Raw genomic sequence first — 6,156 nt, 5'->3', positions numbered from 1 at the left:
TTCTAATTCAGTCCCTAGTATTTTTTTTACCTCCTCCCTCCCTTTGTTCCCTTCCCTCTACCTTACTGACCTTTCTGCTATTTAATTTTTAGTTTCAGCTTATTTTTTGTATATTTTTAGTTGTAGATGGACACAATATCTTTATTTTGTTTATTTAATATTTTTTAATATTTATTTTTTAAGTTTTTTAGGTGGACACAATATCTATTTTACATTTATGTGGTGCTGAGGATCGAACCCAGTGCCTCATGCATGCCAGGTGAGCACTCTACCCCTGAGCCACAATCCCAGCCCCAATCTTTTTTTTTTTTTAATGTGCCTCACGTGTGCTAGGCAAGTGCTCTACCACTGAGCCACAACCCCAGCCCAAGTTTCAGTTTATTTTTAAGTCTAGTGTAATCACGGTACATGAAGTTTTCATGTCCTGCGTTTTATCGTTGTTATAGCATTACCATTTTCCAAGTTGCTAAATAATATTCATAACCATTTTTAATGACTCTATTTTCTTATTCTTTTATTTTTCCTTATTAAGATATATGCACTTATAAATAACATTGCAGTGAATACACTTGTGCATGGGGGATTTTTGTTTGTTTTGTGTCTGTGTGTTTCATATTTTACACCATGGATTGAATTTTCCTTTTTATTTCTGGATAGATTTCCAGAAGTAGATTTCCTACATCAAAGGATGTAATCATTTTCATTGTTACTTTCTCATTGTTACTTTCACCATTGATGTATTAAGGTATGAATCTCACTTCAAAACTGCCAAAGTTGGGTATTGCTATTTAAAATTTGGGTTTTTTGACTAATTTTTAAATAAGCAATAATTTGCCTTGTGAAAAATTATTAGCATCTTGAACATTTTTTTTATTGTTTCCTAATAGCATTTTTTTTTTTTATACATTATCCTGTCCTTTGTTGATCTCAAGGGAATAGGGAGATCTCATTTGTTAATGAGTTATTTCTACAACGTAGGTATTGATCCTCATCATGGTTCTATCTGGAGAATTTACTTCATGAGGTATTAAAGGAACAGGGATGTTGAGGGAGGGAGGCAAAAGAAGGGAGGGACCAAGACCAGGGTAAGCAGCCCAATGGCAGTACTTGCAGCATCTTTTCTAGGCCCTCTGCCAGCCCCAGTACTAGTCTCTGAGCCCTGGGAGGAGGCAAAACTGGTCACCTGATCTCTGGAGAGGCCCTTTGCTCCAGCTGCTCTCCTAGGTCATGAAGGGAGCCTGGCTTCCTTCCCTGGGGTTCCTCTTGTCTGCAATAGCAGACTGCTCTTATTTCCCACCCAGCCCCAATCCCCTTTCTTAATCCCACAGAAATAGTTTTATCTCTTAATTCTTAGGTCATTTGCATCAGAGATGGGTGTGAGCTGGCTGTAAAAAGCCTGGCCTTTTTTGTTTTCTTGGGCCTGAATCCTGCACTCACTCATCTCACTTTCTAAGTGCATTCCTCCCCTAAGCTCCAAGGTCTGCCTGAGCTTTTGTAGCTCACTTGCTGGAATGAAGGACCTGCTTCTTTACCTTTTCTAGGAAGAAGTTAACTGAGTGTTTAATTCCATTTTGTTCTCATGACTTAAAAAAAAAAAAAAAAATATATATATATATATATATATATATATATATATATATATATATATATATCTCATATTGGTGATTTTCCTTCCTTCCTGCATTTTCTGTAGATAGAAAAATAGACTCAGGACTAACTTTAGGGCTCTAAAACTTTAAACCCTTGGGGCATTCTGAGGAGCACAGGTGCAAATTAATGTTTGGGGAAAGAAAATCAGGTTCCCTGGGGCTAGAGAAGATGAGGAGGGGAGGCTTGAAGTAGGGAGAAGGCTATGTAGGTGAATTTGACAACAACTGAAACCCCTACTCAAACTGGTTTAAACAAGCACCACCGCCAATTATTGTCTGCCTAGCAGTTTGTACCATGGTTACACAGTTTACCAGATTATTAACCCTTTGGCCTTGGGCAAGTAACTTAACCTGAGTTTTCTTACATGAAAAAGAATTGTTGATATCAAATGACTTATTATAAGCAACTACCGCCATCAATTGTTGTCTCAGCTAGAATAAATCTAGAGGCAGTGTGTCTCATGGTCACACAATTTATCAACTCATTAGCTATGTGACCTTAGGTAAATAACTTAAGTTGAGTTTCTTCATTTATGGAAAAGGATTGTTGGTATTAAATGAGTTAATATAAATAAAAATCTTAAAGAAATCACTAGCATACAATGTTTTATAAGTATTCATAAGCAACTATATTGATCAGTCATTGCTGCATAACAAATGCACAAATCTCTATGTTTTACAACAGTAAGTATTTCTTTCTGATGTGTCAGCGGGTTGATAGGGATTGGCTGGGCCATTCTAATTCATTCTGTGTGCACAGTTGATTTTAGCTCCTGTGTTGGATGAGCTGAGTTCTCCCTCTTGGTGTTCCTTCTGGGACCCAGAGTGGCCCTGCAGCAGGAACCAGAGGAATGGTGGAATCCCAAGATTGTAGAAAACAAGGCTGTGGTCAGGAACTGGCATACCGTCATCCTGCCACCTTTGCTTTGGCCAAAGCCTCACATGTCCCAGTCCAATATCAGCAGGGAGGGAAAATAACCTCCTCCCACTCCAGTGGGTGGCAGTGTAAAATCACATGGTCACGGACATGGAGAATTATAAATGGCGTACAGAGGAAAGTGATCAGTAGGTAAAATCTTAACAACAAGTAAGTCTCCTTATTTAACATTGTTAAATTTGAAATATTTTCTAATTCCTTCTGTGACTTCCTCTTTGATCCATGGGTTATTTAGAAATGAATTATTTAATTTCTATATCTTTGGGGAATTTCCTATATCTTTCTGTTATTGATTTCTACTTTAATTTTCTTGTAATCAGAGAACATATTTAGTGTCAATTAAATTTGCTGGCTGTGCTGTGATTATGTAATAGAATGTCTCCGTGCTTCAAGGAAACACACTCTGAAGCATTTAGGGGTAAATTGTCATAGTTTATCTGACCTACTCTCATTTGGGTCAGAAAAAACTCTGTGTGTGTGTGTGTTTGTGTGTGTGTGTGTGTATGTGTGTGGTGTGTGTGTGTATAATTAGAGAAGAAAGAAAAAAGGAGAGGGAAAGAGGAAGAGAGGTAAAATCTTAACAGCAAGTAAATCTGAATGGAGGGTATACAGATGTTATTTGTTATTTGTACTTTTATTCTTGCAACTTTCTGTCCATTTGCTTTTCTCTTTGTATGGGGATTGAACTCAGGGCACTTAACCATCAAGCCGCATCCCCAGCCTTTTATTATATTTTATTTAGAGTCAGGGTCTCATTAAATTGCTTAGGGTCTCACTTAATTGCTGAGGCTGCCTTTGAACTCCTGATCTTCCTGCCTCAGCCCCCTGAGCCACTGGATTACAGACTTCTGGCTGTGATTATTTCCATATATTAAAAAATAAACACAAAGGAAAAGCTAATAATCTCTCCTACCTTGTCCAGTCTCGTAGGTACGTATCCTTCCAAACCTCCATACCTATACAAATCCGTACTAATATTTATACACTTAGACGGTGTTTTAGTGAGCTTTTTCACTGCTGTGAACAAAAGACCTGTCAAGAACAGTTTGAGAGAAGGAAAAGTTTATTTGGAGCTCTTGGTTTCAGAAGTCTCAGTCCATTTACGACCAGCTCCATTGCCCTGGGCCCTAGGGGAGGCAGAAATAAAGCATGGTGTGAAAGAGTGTAGTGAGGAAGAAAGCAGTTCAGGATGTGGCCACCAGAAAGCAAAGAAAGCAGGCTTCCCTCACCACTGACAAAATATAAAACCAAAGGCATGCCCTGGCGACCCACCTCCTCTGGCCACGGTGTCTACAGTTCCCACCCAATTGATTGCTGTCAGGGGATTAATGCATTGATTATGTTAAGGCAATCATTACCCAATCCTTTCACCTCTAAACATTCTTGCATTGTCTCACACATGAACTTTTGGGGGACACCTAAACCATAACCGATGAGATTTTTTTGTTGTTGTTTATAAAAATAGGATCATTCTCTGTGCAATAATTATTCTTCAGTTTGATTTTCTCTCCTAATACTACATCTGTAGGTCAAAAGATAATTTAGGGCTGGAGTTGTAGCACCAACCCTCCCAGTGGTAGAACACTTGCCTACCACATGTGAGGCACTGGGTTTGATCCTCAGCACCACATAAAAATAAATTTTAAAAATGAAGGTATTGTGTCCATCTACAACTAAAAATATTTTTAAATGATAATTTTAATTTACTTTGAAAGTAAATTAGATGTACAAGTAGCACATTTCTTCAACCACCTCCTTATTGGTGAACATTCTGGCAGCTTCCAGTTTTGTTTTTTTTTGCCACCACAAACAAGACAGCAAAAAATACTCTCATATGTACACCATTGTGTTGGTGTAAAATCTGTGGCTCTCTTCTGAAACTACAATTTTATCAAGATCAAGGCCAACAAGTCCTTCTAGATCCATTAAATTCCAAGCTGTGGGTATAGGGTGGTCTCCAGATGTTGTCTGCTCACACCTCATGTTCAGTTGCCGACAAGCCCATCATTTTCTGGAGAAGGGCAGAACATCCTCAAGAAAGCTGGACATACCAGATTTCTTTTTGAATATGAAGAGACTGTCAGTGGTGTTGTGGCTGGTCCCCCCATTTGGCAGGTGAGTCCAACGTTACCATATGTCTACCAAACCTCACACAGCTCTTCTTAACATGTTCATGGGTGCCCGCTAATTATGTACACTTGAAATTGTTTTGCTGGAAATGTTATGCAGGCCTTAGGTTTCTGAAAATGAGACCACATATGGTCCACAAGCAGCTGGTTGGAACTCAGATGGAGTCCATTTCTAGCACAAATAATTTAGCTGAGATCATAATTTATCTATTACCACAATAATTCTGCATAAAATCACCAAAATCTTAATGGCTTAAAAAAACACCTATTATTTACTTGTGTTTCTGTGAGTAATTTAGGCAGCGTTCAGCTGAGTAGTCTAGTTTTGACTGGCTTCCCTCATGCATCTGTGGTCAGCCACAGGTCGGTTGGGCACCCAGTTTCTAGGAGTTGTGGCATTTGGCTGGAGTGATGGGAAGTTTTAATCCTTGTGGTCTCTCATCCTCCAACAGTTTAGCCTGGACTTATTTATATGAAAGGAGATAACACAGGGGTTGAGAGTGGGAGACAGATGGAGAAGAAGAGAAAGACAACGAACACAAAGATTGTGGAAGGCTGCCACAAATTTGGTATATCACGTGCTCACTTCAGCAGCACCTAATGGTAAAATTAGAACAATACAGAGATTAGCACTGGCCCCTGTGAGAGGATAAAATGCAAATTCATGAAGTGTTGCATATTTAAAGAAACAAAAATTGGCACTTCACTTTACCACATTCTCCTGGCCAAAGCAAGTCACAGAGCCAGCTCAAATTCATTGCATTGGAAAATAGACCTCACCTTTTTGGTGGGGGAGTTGAAATGTCACATGGCAAAGGAGATGGATCCAAGGAAGAGGAAATGTGGCCATGTTTGTAATTTTTCTCACCTGTTTTTGCAAGTCACAGGAGTGAGGAATTGAGAAGTTATGTAAGTTGCCTAAATTCACAAAGCCAGCAAATGGCAGGTTTAAACCTGGACGATCAGATCAGTGCTAAGCATTCAGCCCCCTTTCCCTTCTTCTTGACTATTACAAGCCTCAGCAATCTTACCTTCTTCAAAAATTCTCAGCATAGAGTTGACCTCCAGAAGAAAATCATCTCCAAAGATCTTCTTCCTTGAAGAAGAGGTGTTTAACAGAAACTGGAGCTGGTGTTCTGGTGGGTTTGTGAATAGATTTTGGTAGAATGATGAGTGGTTGAGTAGACAAGTGGGTAATAGGGTGGATGGATGGGTAATGAGTAGGTATTTGAATGGGTGAGTGGATGGATGGATGGATGGATACATAGGTTTATGGGTAAGTAAATGGGTGGTTGGGTGCATGGGTAGGTGGATGTTGGCTAGTACAGGAGCTAAGGATAGCTTCTGTCTTCTCTCTGTTTGGGTTCTACCAAAGTCGAGGGCAGGGAATAAAGAAATCTGAGCTGGGTACAGTGGCACATGCCTGCAATCCCAGCAACTT

At 39.4% G+C, this 6,156-nt stretch overlaps 1 non-coding gene across 1 annotated transcript; it reads left to right on the top strand.

The window, feature by feature from the left end:
• Window positions 1-5,293: 5,293 nt before the first annotated feature.
• On the top strand, window positions 5,294-5,399 carry LOC143396031 (U6 spliceosomal RNA). The gene has a single exon (XR_013090925.1). It is a non-coding gene; the product is annotated as a U6 spliceosomal RNA (small nuclear RNA).
• Window positions 5,400-6,156: the final 757 nt, after the last annotated feature.

The sequence above is a fragment of the Callospermophilus lateralis genome, chromosome 3 (genome assembly GCF_048772815.1).
Source record: "Callospermophilus lateralis isolate mCalLat2 chromosome 3, mCalLat2.hap1, whole genome shotgun sequence".
NCBI classification, from domain to species: domain Eukaryota; kingdom Metazoa; phylum Chordata; class Mammalia; order Rodentia; family Sciuridae; genus Callospermophilus; species Callospermophilus lateralis.
This window is presented reverse-complemented; position numbering and strand designations above follow the sequence as displayed.